This window comes from Hemiscyllium ocellatum, chromosome 14 (genome assembly GCF_020745735.1).
Source record: "Hemiscyllium ocellatum isolate sHemOce1 chromosome 14, sHemOce1.pat.X.cur, whole genome shotgun sequence".
Taxonomy (NCBI): domain Eukaryota; kingdom Metazoa; phylum Chordata; class Chondrichthyes; order Orectolobiformes; family Hemiscylliidae; genus Hemiscyllium; species Hemiscyllium ocellatum.
In genome coordinates, this window is record NC_083414.1 from 12,154,514 (window position 1) to 12,168,198 (window position 13,685).

The window sequence follows — 13,685 nt, forward strand, 5'->3', positions numbered from 1 at the left end:
GAGAGGATCTCCAGTTAAATAGAAGAACAATGAACAAAGAACACCACAGGCCCTTCGGCCCACCAAGCCTGTGCTGACACATTTTGCCCTTCCATGCTAAAACTGTCTTTACTTACAGGATCCATATCCCTCTATTCCTTTCCTATTCATGCATTCATAGAGATTTTCTTGAATGCTGCTGTGTGTCTGTTTCCTCCTCTGGCAGCGCATTCCAGGTACTCACCACCCTTTGTGTAAAAAACATGCCTCGCACAACTCTTTAAACACCCCCCACCCTCGGCCCTTGCACCTTGAACCTGTGTCCCCTGGTTAATGTCTCATCCCACATACAGCACCTCTGACAATGCAGCACTTCTGTAGACTATAAAGTCGAGGGAGAAAAATCAAATGCTAATGAGTTGACAACACCAGGACTGGTTTCTTTAAGAAGCCTGAGGACTGTAGGAAGATAAGGAAACGGAGGGAGTATGTTAAAGCTTGGGGAGATTACAGAAGAGAAGTAAGAAGGGCAGTGTGCCGCGTTTGGGTTTGAATGCTTTTGTTTATTTCAAAAATGTACTTTATTCATGAACAGTTATCTTTGTATGTCACAAACACAGTTCGGTTCTGTATGGTAGTGTATCAAGGAAGCAAACGCACATTGGGGTTGGAATCTATACAGATTTCTCCAGTTTCCTCATTTCCCCTCCCCCCACCTTGTCTCAGTCGGTTCCCTCAACTCAGCACCGCCCTCCTAACCTGCAATCTTCTTCCTGACCTTTCCACCCCCATCCCACTCCGGCCTATCACCCTCACCTTGACCTCCTTCCACCTATCACATCTCCATCGCCCCTCCCCCAAGTCCCTCCTCCCTACCTTTTATCTTAGCCTGCTTGGCACACTCTCCTCATTCCTGATGAAGGGCTCTGGCCCGAAACGTCGAATTTCCTGTTCCTTGGATGCTGCCTGACCTGCTGTGCTTTAACCAGCAACACATTTTCAGCCTGGAATCTATACAAACAAGCCAAAGGCATCTCTTACTTGAACCAGGCTATATTTACAAATACTTGATGAATTGGGAGGGTCTGATAACTCAACAGACCCTCATTAACTTAAGCAAGAAGACCTCAGACGGTGGCCTTTCCCCACTGCACCTTAGCAGCAGATGTCCCAGGCTTTCGTGCATCCCTTACTGGTCCACAATTCTCAGTCGGAGTCAACTCCTTGTTACAGAGTCAGAGAGTCATATGGATGTACAGCACGGGAACAGACCCTTCATCCAACTCGTCCATGCTGATCAGATATCCTAACCTAATCTAATCCCTGTGCATGGCCCTTATCTATCTAAACCCTTCATATTCATAAACCCATCCAGATGCCTTTTAAACATTGTAATTGTTCCAGCCTCCACCACTTCCTCTGGCAGCTCATTCCATACACGCACCACCTTTCGGAAGACCAACAAGTTTCGGGCAGACCAAAGAGCATCTCTCGCCAAATTGCTGGTCACCCAGGCACAGCTGATGTTTGTCTCAGGGAACAGACTGATGAGGATAGAATCCTGCGTCACGGGGAGCTGCTTACAATGAGCCGTGAGAAAAACTCTCTCCAAAAAAAGACACATTCCAGAACGAGGCAGGTCAGGCAGGAGAAAATGCGTGTGAAAATCTCAAACACTGAGGGTACAAGTCAGGAAAGCTTGTGATCAGCACAGACGTCCATCAATACATGTTTACCTAGACCATAATGTAACACTGAGAACAAGAGAGAGAACACCAGCTGTAAATATTTGACCGCATCTGACAATTTAAAAGCAGCCTCTGAAGCAGGAAATGCATTACATGCCACGCAATCAGAATAAATAGCTTTCCTGGACTTCCATTTCAGTCTTAATTACAGGATGTGTACATCCCTTGGAGCAATTCATTAGCTAATTGGAAATGTATTACAAATACCCCCTGATAAATGAGTCAACACTCTGTTGCAAGGAGGGCTCGGGATTTCTCAGACCCCAAATAAGCTTCAAATCTTTTGTGCTGTGGCCTAATTAACTGATCACTCAACTGCTTTAGCGTTGAATGGAAGTCCATACACTTGCACAGACAGAGAGTTAGAGAGGGGTCGGAACTCGAACAGTAGGCAGACTGTCAGTCGAAGTTAGCATCAAGGAGGAAGCAATCAAAGACATTTGAGAATTCGATACATTCACAACGGATGCAGACAATTGTACAACAGTCAGGGATAACGGTAGAAGTTGGGGAGAGGTGAAGAGGTTGGGGGAGAGGGACGGAATTTCATCCCAACGCATTTGCACAGGCAATCCTAACATAGCACTGAGGGGTGTCAGAAATCTCCAGAAGCACACGTTACTCCATCTGATGTAAGGTTTTCTAATCGTTCACAGGATGTGTATGTTCCTGACTAGGCCAGAGTTTATTGCCCTAAAGAAGACAGTGGTGTGCTGCCTTTGTAAACCACATAATCCTAGGAGTGTAGATATATCCACAGTGGTCCTGGGGGTGTAGGTACACCTACAGTGATTCGAGGGGTGTAGGTAGACCCACAGTGGTCCTGGGGACTGAAGGTACACCCACAGTGATTCGAGGGGTGTAGGTAGACCCATAGTGGTCCTTGGGGATGTAAGCACACACACAGTGGTTCTAGGGGTGTAGATATACCCGCAGTGGTTTCGGGGGTGTAGGTACACCTACAGTGGTGTTAGGGGTGTAGATATACCCGCAGTGGTCCAGGGGGGGTGAAGGTACATCCACAGTGGTCCTCGGGGTGTAGGTAGACCCACAGTGGTCCTTGGGGATGTAGGCACACCCACAGTGGTCCTAGGGGTGTAGGTACATCCACAGAGGTCCTAGGGGTGTAGATATACCCGCAGTGGTTTCGGGGGTGTAGGTACACCTACAGTGGTGTTAGGGGTGTAGATATACCCGCAGTGGTCCAGGGGGGGTGAAGGTACATCCACAGTGGTCCTCGGGGTGTAGGTAGACCCACAGTGGTCCTTGGGGATGTAGGCATACCCACAGTGGTCCTAGGGGTGTAGGTATACCCACAGTGGTCCTAGGGGTGTAGGTACACCCACAGTGGTCCTAGGGGTGTAGGTACACTCACAGTGGTCCTAGGGGTGTACGTACACCCACAGTGATTCTAGGGTGTGGAGGTATTCCCACTGTGCTGTCATGAAGAGAGAGTTCCAACTGCCAGGTGGAGCGGGGTTTTGAGGAGAACTTACAGTTGGTGGTGTTCTCATAGATCTGATGCCCTAGTCCTTCCTGAGGGGTGTGTAGCCTTCCCATATTCTCTTGAGCACAGAAGATGAAGGTAGTCTTCTGATGGAGATGCCTGAAATATTAAATGCATTTCAAAGGTTAGTGAGAGAAACTTGTGAGAAGATTTGTAGCTCGGGTGCTCGTTGTTGTGGTTCTGTTCGCCGAGCTGGGAATTTGTGTTGCAGACGTTTCGTCCCCTGTCTAGGTGACATCCTCAGTGCTTGGGAGCCTCCTGTGAAGCGCTTCTGTGATGTTTCCTCCGGCATTTATAGTGGTTTGTCTCTGCCGCTTCCGGTTGTCAGTTCCAGCTGTCCGCTGCAGTGGTCAGTATATTGGGTCCAGGTCTATGTGCTTATTGATTGAATCTGTGGATGAGTGCCATGCCTCTAGGAATTCCCTGGCTGTTCTCTGTTTGGCTTGTCCTATAATAGTAGTGTTGTCCCAGTCGAACTCATGTTACTTGTCATCTGCGTGTGTGGCTACTAAGGATAACTGGTCCTGCTGTTTCGTGGCTAGTTGGTGTTCATGGATGCGGATAGTTAGCGGTCTTCCTGTTTGTCCTATGTAGTGTGTTGTGCAGTCCTTACATGGGATTTTATACACTACATTGGTTTTGCTCATGCTGGGTATCGGGTCCTTTGTCCTGGTGAGTTGTTGTCTGAGAGTGGCTGTTGGTTTGTGTGCTGTTATGAGTCCTAGTGGTCGTAGTAGTCTGGCTGTCAGTTTGGAAATGTTCGTGATGTATGGTAGTGTGGCTAATCCTCTGGGGTGCGGCATGTCGTCGTTCTGTTGTCTGTCCCTTAGGCATCTGTTGGTGAAATTGCGGGGGTATCCATTTTTGGCGAATATGTTGTAGAGGTGTTCATCTTCTTCTTTTTGAAGTTCTGGTGTGCTGCAGTGTGTTGTGGCCATTTTGAACAGTGTCTTGATGCAACTTCTTTTGTGTGTGTTGGGGTGGGTCTAAGGGTGTAGATATTCTCGGAGTGGTCCTGGGAGGTTTGGTTACACCCACAGTGTCCCGAGGGGTGTAGGTACTCCCACAGTGGTTCTAGGGGTGTAGGTACACCCACAGTGGTCCTAGGGGTGTCGGTATGCCCACAGTGATTCTAGGGGTGTCGATATGCCCACAGTGGTTCTAGGGGTGTCGGTACACCCACAGTGGTCCTTGGGGATGTAGGTACACATTCAGTGGCCCTAGGGTGTAGGTACATCCACAGTGTCCCGAGGGGTGTAGGTACTCCCATAGTGGTCCTAGGGACGTAGGCATACCCACAGTGATCCTAGGGTGTAGATATACTCACAGTGGTCCTAGGGGTGTAAGTACACCCACAGTGGTCCTAGGGGTGTAGTTACACCCACAGTGGTCCTAGGGGTGTAAGTACACCCACAGTGGTCCTAGGGGTGTAGATATACACACAGTGGTCCTAGGGGTGTAGATATACCCACAGTGGTCCGAGAGGTGTAGGTACACTCACAGTGGTCCTAGGAGTGTAGATATACCCACAATGGTCCTAGAGGTGTAGGTACACCCACAGTGGTCCTAGGGGTGTAGGTATACCCACAGTGGTCCGAGGGGTGTAGGTACACTCACAGTGGTCCTAGGAGTGTAGATATATCCACAGTGGTCTTAGGGGTGTGGGTACACCTAAAGTGGTCCCAGGGGTGTAGGTACACTTACAATGTACCTAGGGGTGTAAGTACACCCGCAGTGGTCCTAGGGGTTTAGATATAACCACAGTGGTCCTAGGGGTGTAGGTACACCCACAGTGATCCTAGGGTGTAGATATACCCACAGTGGTCCTAGTAGTGTAGATATACCCAGAGTGGTTCTAGGGGTGTATGTACACTCACAGTATCCCTGGGGGTGTAGGTACACCCATAGTGGTCCTAGGTGTGTAGGTCCACCCACAGAGGTTCTAGGGGTGTAGGTACACACACAGTGGTCCTAGGAGTGTACGTATACCCACAGTCGTCCTAGGGGTGTATGTACACACGCTGTGGCCCTCAGGTGTGAAGGTACACTTACAGTGGTCCTAGGGGTGTAGGTACACCCACAGTGGTCCTAGGGGTGTAGGTACACCCACAGTGATTCTAGGGTGTGGAGGTACACCCACTGTGCTGTCATGAAGAGAGAGTTCCAACATTTTGATGCAACAACTGTTGGGTGGAGAGGGGTTTTGAGGAGAACTTACAGTTGGTGGTGTCTCATAGATCTGATGCCCTAGTCCTTCCTGAGGGGTGTGTAGCCTTCCCATATTCTCTTGAGCACAGAAGATGGAGGTAGTCTTCTGATGGAGATGCCTGAAATATTAAATGCATTTCATAAGGTGAGTGAGAGAAACTATTTCTGAAGGTGTGCGAAATCAGGGACATTACTGAGAAATCAAAGCTTGGCTGTTCAGGAGTGAAGTCTGTTACATACGGCAATCACTGCCTGAAGGGGTTAATTGACACTGCATGATAAGCTCCGCCCATTGGCATGTAAATGACTGTTCCTGGGAGGAACTAACCAAGTGTTGTTCCAGTATTGTACCCAGTCAATGTAACTAACACTCATGTCTACTGACTCTTCGACTGAGCCTGACAGCTCACAAGACAGCATTGTGTATCTCAGATGTAATATAGTTGGCGATTGAGCACTGTTCAATAATCTTCCAGAATGAGCCTGCCTTCTGGCAAATATTTTGGATGGGCATCCTTCTCTGCCCCTCACTCCATGACATTTGTATGTTGGATTAATAAGAATTGGTGGTAACAATCCTACACAACATAAAGTGCAGAAATAGGCTATTCAGCCCACCGAATCTACACTGACCCTCTGAACTGCATCCCACCCAGACCCAGCTCCCATCCCATCACCTATCATTCCCCTGGCGAATCCACATCTCTGGACACTATGGGGAAATTTCCCATGACCAATCCACCCTAACATGCACATCCTTGGACCGTGGGAGGAAACCAGAGCACTGAGAGGAAGCTAGCACAGACATGGGGAGAATGTGCAAACTCCCCAAGGTGGAATTGAACTGGGGTCCCTGGCACTGTGACGGAGCAGGGCTAACCACTGAGCTCCAGTGCACCCAATGGATTCCAAAGGGTTTCATCTCACCAAATGATAAAGCGTGACAGCCATGAGGAATTTTCCAATTACAATAAAGTCAGGAAGCATTGTTTTCCACATAAAGCATGGCAGAATTCTCTCCTGTAAAAAAAGGTCCAGAGTTGTGTGGGTTAGGTGGATTAGACATGGGAAATGCAGCATTACAGGGATGGTAGGGAGATGGTTTGGGTGGGATGCTGTTTGGAGGGGTGGTGCGGACTCGATGGGCCGAATGGTCTGCTTCCACATTGTAGGGTTTCTATAATTCTACATTTCAGATTGAGATAGTTTTAATGTGTTGTGTAAAGAGGAGCGGGGGACTGGAAGATGAGCTAATCCGGTTTGTTTTAAACTCACTCACAGGATGTGAACGTTGGAGTCTAGGCCAGTATTAATTACCCAGCCCTAAACGCCCCAAAGGTAGTTAAGGGTCAACCACATTCCTATGGGTCTGGCATCAATATGCAGGCCAGGATAACAGATTTCCTCCACTAAAGATCCAGATGGATTTTTACCTCAATCAGCAATGGTTTCACAGTCATCAACAGACTCCTAATTCCAGATTTTTAATTGAATTCAAACTGTACCATCCTTCATGGAGAAAGTGAGGACTGCAGATGCGGAGATCAGACTCGAAGAGTGTTTTGCTGGAAAAGCACAGCAAGTCAGGCAGCATCCGAGGAGCAGGAGAGTCAATACTTCCGGCATAAGCTCTTCATCAGGAACTGTACCATCCTCCATGGCAGGATTCCATCCAGGGCCCTCAGAACATTCCCTGGTCCTCTAGGTTACTAACCTGGTGATAATACCCCTAGACCATCACCTCCCCTGGAAGCACAGGGCAATAAAAATCTATTGAATATCCAAGCAGGTCCAAGCTCAGTCTACAACGAAAACAGAATAATCTGAGCAAGTCAGAGCAATTGGTGAGAGTAGTTTATTGAGATGAATCTTACAGCAACAGGCCAGGAGCTCCAGTGAGGAGATTAAACCCTGGTGCTGAGTAATCTCTGTTTTGTCCGACTTGATCTCATCAAAAATGGGGAAAGAAATTGCCAGCTGAACTGTGTGGGAAAGAGCATTGGAATTCGAATGTGAGTTCAAAGGAGATTCGGTCTATTGGAATTCTGTATATTTTGGGTGAGACTCTCGTGATGTTTTGGGCTTGACAAATCCTGTCATCTGCAAAGTTCCATTTCTAAACAGAAAAATAAATAAACAACATGCTTTACTTTTCAGGAGCCCTAGCCTAATTGCGAGCATGCTCCACTGGCTACAATTAAACATTGAATCACAGTGTGACAGGAGAAATTCTTCCAAAAATGATTTGTGCTGCTGGCAACTGTTTCATAAGAAAACCCTCAGCCAGAAAGATTAACCCATTCACCATTAAATTTAACGTCTTCTGTGTTGCTGAGAGTTCTACTTTCAAGGGGGTTTGTGTGAGAGAGTATGGGGGAGGTTTTATACACATGTGAGTGTGTGTGCATATATGTGTGTGTGTGTGTGTATAAATACATGTGAGTGTGTACGTGCATGTGTGAGTGTAGTGTATGTGTGTGCGTATGTGTGTGTATGTGTGTGTGTATATATGTGAGTGTGTGTATGTGTATATGTGTGAGTGTGTGCGTGTATACATGTGTGTGCTTGCATGTGTGAGTGCATGTGTGTGTATATATACATGTGAGTGTGTGTATGTGTATACGTATGAGTGTGTGTATACATGTGTGTGCTTGCCTGTGTGAGTGTGTGTATATACATGTGAGTGTGTGTGTATACATGTGTGTGCTTGCATGTCTGAGAGCATGTGTGTGTGTGTATATACATGTGAGTGTGTGCATGTGTATACGTGTAAGTGTGTGTGTATACATGTGTGTGCTTGCCTGTGTGAGTGCGTATGTGTGTGTGTGTGCGCACGTGTGTGTGTATGTGTGTGCGTGTACGTGTGTGTTTTACTTTATCTTAAATAAACCTGTTGGACTGTAACCTGATGCTGTGTGACTTCTGACTGCTTTTCTGGACATAGGAAGCGTGTGTACTGTATGATAGGCATACAATTGTAGTGATATCTGGGTAAAATTAAATATGGTTTGATTGAGAAGTAGGTATAACTAATTAGAGAGGACACATACAGATATTAAAACCATTTAAAGATTTGTGCAGGAGCAAACCATCAACCACATTGCATTAGGCAGGAGAGATTCACTCTGAAATAAGACCATACCAGAAGGAGACATGGAGATAACACACATTTGTTATTGAGTTAGCAGCCTGATACTCAACAGAGCTGAAAATGTATTGCTGGAAAAGCGCAGCAGGTCAGGCAGCATCCAAGAAACAGGAGATTCGACGTTTCAGGCATAAGCCTTTCTTCAACTGAGACAACAAAAAAATATGGGTTAGAATTTAATCATTAAAAGGACAGAGTGGAAAAAAACACACACCTAAGCATTAACATAGGATGAACTAAACAGCAAAAATTCTAGGAGCAAACTACTGCTGGAATCTGTACCGAAAACAATAAATACTGGAGATCACAGCAGGTCAGGCAGCATCCATGGAGAGAGAGCAAGATAACACTTCGAGTCTAGATGACTCTTCAACAGCTCGAAAGTCAAAACATTAGTTTGTTTTTTCTCCATGGGTGCTGCCTGACCCATTGTGATCTCCAGCATTTATTGTTTTCAGCAAGAGTTCCAGAACCATCCAAATGATATGAGATGGCAAAACTCCTTATCTCATGAATATCGGGATTAGACAATGGCAGAGAATTATCCTTTTTAATGATGAATCTTTACCAAATGATTGTTTTAAACTTTCTCTGAACAAAGAAGAGCTGGAAGGAATATCCACGTAAGTACAAAATGTCACAAATGAATTAGCTACATTAAAGCTCACAACTTCATAAGCTTTCTTCAACAATTAAGGAACAATGTTAAATGATATAAGATCACCTGAAAGTGGGAGAACTCCATACAGAGGATTAACAGCCACATTCAAAAATGATTTAAAAATGAGATCTTTTCACTGCAATTCCAGAAGAATTGAGTACATTCACATAATACTAGCTCGAAAGATACTTTCTTCGAATAGGAGAAGATATCTCACTCGTTTGGGGCTTTAAAATGAAACCTTTAAATGTTGATCAACATTCTGAAAGATGGTTAGACAACAATTTTCAGATATTCCTGATGATTTGAGATATTTGATTTGATTTGATTTGTTTATTGTCCCTTGTATTTTGTTATAAAATACAATGAGAAGTGTGGTATAACATCGCCATTCCCTGGCGCCATTTTAAACCACAGAAAAAATAAACCAAACCATAGAATATAAAGACAGAAAAATGAAGAAATAAAGAAAATGCCTACCTTTACAGCCCGTCTTGCTCAGTGCTCAGCCATGGCTAGGAACAAGTCCTTTTTGTCATCACAATGTCTAACGAATGAATGTTGTCGCTTCCTGAACAGGTATAAATAACATCAAGCTTGATTTAACTAAATTAGCCCGTAATTTCCTTTTTTATTTCGGAGAATGGATACTGGGAGAGGGTGTACAAGTATCGATGAAGAACAAAGGTCTCAGGAATTGCTTTATGTTGGCACCTTTTGCGTTGGCACAGTCTCGAGTCCACTTTAAAAAGAGCCACAGAACAGAGCCATGCTCTCGCTCTGATTTGATGCGGTGTTGAAATGACTAAAGATGATCAAAGGATAACTGCGATAGTGCGATTCCAATCTGGCTTCCCCCTGCAAGCACAGCCACCTAGTGGGGATGGTGTGGAACCAGCAATAGTGAGGCGTCATAAATTCAGATCTGGGCTTGGCATTGCTAATTTTAGGATTAACGCCAGGGACAAATTCCTGATTGGAAGGAAGAACAAAAGAACAGAATATAATGGAGAAAAGCTGCAGAGCGCTGCAACACAAAGACATGAAACACAGAAAGCTAGCACACAGGAGCAGTATGTAATCAGGAGGGTGAATGGAATATTGGCCCCTATTTCAAGGAGGGCCTGATTGCTGTTAAAAGCATACGAGCTTAGTCCAGTTAGACCTGTGTGTCTCCATTATGGGCAGGGCATTGAGAAGCTGCTGAGGACAGGATTTGAGACAGACAGGGGCACAAAGGTAATCAAACCAGCCAACATGGCCATTCTGCCATCCGCCATTTTATCTGAGGTGGTTTGAAGTCATTCTCTGCGCCTCCTCCTCCCTTCCACTACCATTCCACAAGGTGGGCAGCTGACTAAATTCCTGAAAAACTAGTGAAAGCTAAACTACGGAGGTGAATGGGGCAGGGGCAAATCAGCTGCCTTCAGGCAGACATTCCAGCACAAGGCCTTGGGTCTCAAGATAAGCCTGTGGCCTTTCCTGTGGATGTGGGTGGGGTGGGGTGTTCAGTTGAAGGTGACCCTATAGCAGGATTCGAACCACCTTCCCTCCATCTGACCCCTCCCTTACCCAGCTACATCAGGTCACAGTGGTGGCCCAGCCAATTTCTCCATTTTAATTTTCTTTTCAAAGCAAATGGATGAGGTAGCTCCGTGTTGACACATGCGCTCGGGTGTTTGCCCTTTTCTGAAGCTTACTGTTTCTCTGAAGCTGAAAGATCTCTGATTTAACCTCCAGCTCCAAGAGGCTTGTCACCACACTGTCAATGTCTTCACATCAACTGGGGAGGGTAGACTCCAGCTGAAAATGTGTTGCTGGAAAAGCACAGCAGGTCAGGCAGCATCCAAGGAACAGGATGCTGCCTGACCTGCTGCGCTTTTCCAGCAACACATTTTCAGCTCCGATCTCCAGCATCTGCAGACCTCACTTTCTCCTCGAGGGTAGACTCCAGCCAGTGGTTACTCCCTCCTCTCCCTGGGTCAGCAGGTTCAGGGCAAGCATAAGGCCATCAGATATAAAAACAGAATTAGACCATTCGGCCCAAGTCAGGACATTGGTGAGGCCACTTTTAGAATATTGCGTGGAGTTCTGGGCTCCCTCCTATCGGAAAGGTGTTGTGGAACTTGAAAGAGTTCAGAAAGAGTTGTGGGCGGCACGGTGGCACAGTGGTTAGCACTGCTGCCTCACAGCACCTGTAGACCCGGGTTCAATTCCCGACTCAGGCGACTGACTGTGTGGAGTTTGCACGTTCTCCCCGTGTCTGCGTGGGTTTCCTCCGGGTGCTCCGGTTTCCTCCCACAGTCACAAAGATGTGCGGGTCAGGTGAATTGGCCAAGCTAAATTGCCCGTAGTGTTAGGTAAGGGGTAAATGTAGGGGTATGGGTGGGTTGCGCTTCGGCGGGTCGGTGTGGACTTGTTGGGCCGAAGGGCCTGTTTCCACACTGTAAGTCTAATCTAATCTAAAAGATTTGCAATGATGTTGCCAGGGTTGGAGAGTTTGAGCTATAGGAAGAGGCTGAATAGGCTGGGGCTGTTTACCCTTGAGCGTCAGAGGCTGAGGGGTGATCTTATAGAGGTTTACAAAATTATGAGAGGCATAGATAGGATAAATAGACAAAGTCTTTTCCCTGGGGTGAGGGGAGTCCAGAACTAGACACCACAGATTTAGGGTGAGAGGGGAAAAGTTTAAAAGGGACCTAAAGGGCAACCTTTTCACACAGAGGGTGGTGTGTGTATGGAATGAGCTGCCAGAGGAAGTGGTGGAGGCTGGTACAATTACAACATTTAAAAGGCATCTGGATGGGTATAGGAATAGGAAGAGTTTAGAGGGATATGGGCAAAATGCTGGAAAATGGAGCTAGATTAGTTTACAATATTTGTTCGGCTTGGATGAGTTGAACCGAAGGGTCTGTTTCCGTGCTGTACATCTCTATGACTCTACTACTCTAAGTATGCTCTGCTATTTGATCATGGCTGATATTTTTCCCAACCCTATTCTCCTGCCTTCTCCCAGTAACCCTTGATCTCTTTACTAATCAAGCACCTATCTACCTCTGTCTTAAATACGCTCAATGACTTGCCCTCCACAGTCCCCTAAGGCAATGGCTTCCATAGATTCACCATCCCTCGGCTGAAGAAATCCTTCCTCATCTCAGTTCCAAAGGGGGTGTCCCTTTACTCTGAGGCTGTGCCCTCTAGTCCTAGTCTACCCTACGAGTGGACATATCTTCTCTATGTGCATTCTAATCAGGCTTCTCAGTATACTGTGAGTTTCAATCAAATCGCCCCCCCCTCATCCTTCTAAACTCCATCGAGTACAGACTCAGAGTTCTCAACCACCTCTCATATTAAGCCTTTCATCCCTGGGATCTTTTTTATAAATCCCCTCTGGATCTTCTTCAGGACCAACACATCCTTCCTTAGGTACAGGGCCCAAAACCACTCACAATATTTCAAATGCAGTCTGAGCACAACTAGGTATTCCTGGCTCTGACTTCAAACTCCCAAAATTTGTTTGATTTATATGATTGACAGCAGGGCTTAGATATTCCTGCTCCTCTGATGCTGCCTACCCTGCTGTGCTTCCCCAGCAACACACTCTCAACTTAGCTGCATTAAAGCTGAAGATACTGTCAACTTGTCCTGCTTCCGACCAGCGTCACACACAGAATGTAAGGGCATTGTACCATCCTGTCAGTATGTGCTTCTTGTTATTCATCCATTTGGCTTTTGACATCTCAGATTTTGACCATGTGGTGTTATATAATAGTATCTCTCTGCACTTCTTGCAGGGCATTCACTCATTACATAGTGAAGGGAAAGCATTGAGTTACCGAGTAGTTAGAGACCAGGAAGACGTCAGTCAGGTTGTTAAATCCAGGCTGGCTGTTTGCAAGAGCACTCAATGAGCCCCGCCCCTCCAACCGCCACCAAGACAGAACCCCACTGGTTCTCACCTACCACCCCACCAACCTCCGTATACAGCGTATCATCCGCCGTCATTTCCGCCACCTCCAAATGAACTCCACCACCAGGGATATATTTCCCTCCCCTCCCCTATCAGCGTTCCGCAAAGACCACTCCCTTCATGACTCCTTCGTCAGGTCCACACCCCCCACCAACCCAACCTCCACTCCCGGCACCTTCCCCTGCAACCGCAGGAAATGTAAAACTTGCGCCCACACCTCCTCCCTCACATCCCTCCAAGGCCCCAAGGGATTCTTCCATATCCGCCACAAATTCACCTGCACCTCCACACACATCATCTATTGCATCCGCTGCACCCGATGTGGCCTCCTCTATATTGGGGAGACAGCCGCCTACTTGTGGAACGCTTCAGGGAACACCTCTGGGATGCCCGGACCAACCAACCCAACCACCCCGTGGCTCAACACTTTAACTCTCCCTCCCACTCCACCGAGGACATGCAGG

At 46.7% G+C, this 13,685-nt stretch overlaps 1 long non-coding RNA gene across 1 annotated transcript; it reads right to left on the reverse strand.

The window, feature by feature from the left end:
- Positions 1-873: 873 nt before the first annotated feature.
- Positions 874-10,038, reverse strand: LOC132822067 (uncharacterized). Its single transcript, XR_009645396.1, has 4 exons — positions 9,732-10,038; positions 5,453-5,561; positions 3,224-3,333; positions 874-1,733 (listed from the first exon to the last, which is right to left on the reverse strand). It is a non-coding gene; the product is annotated as an uncharacterized LOC132822067 (long non-coding RNA).
- Positions 10,039-13,685: the final 3,647 nt, after the last annotated feature.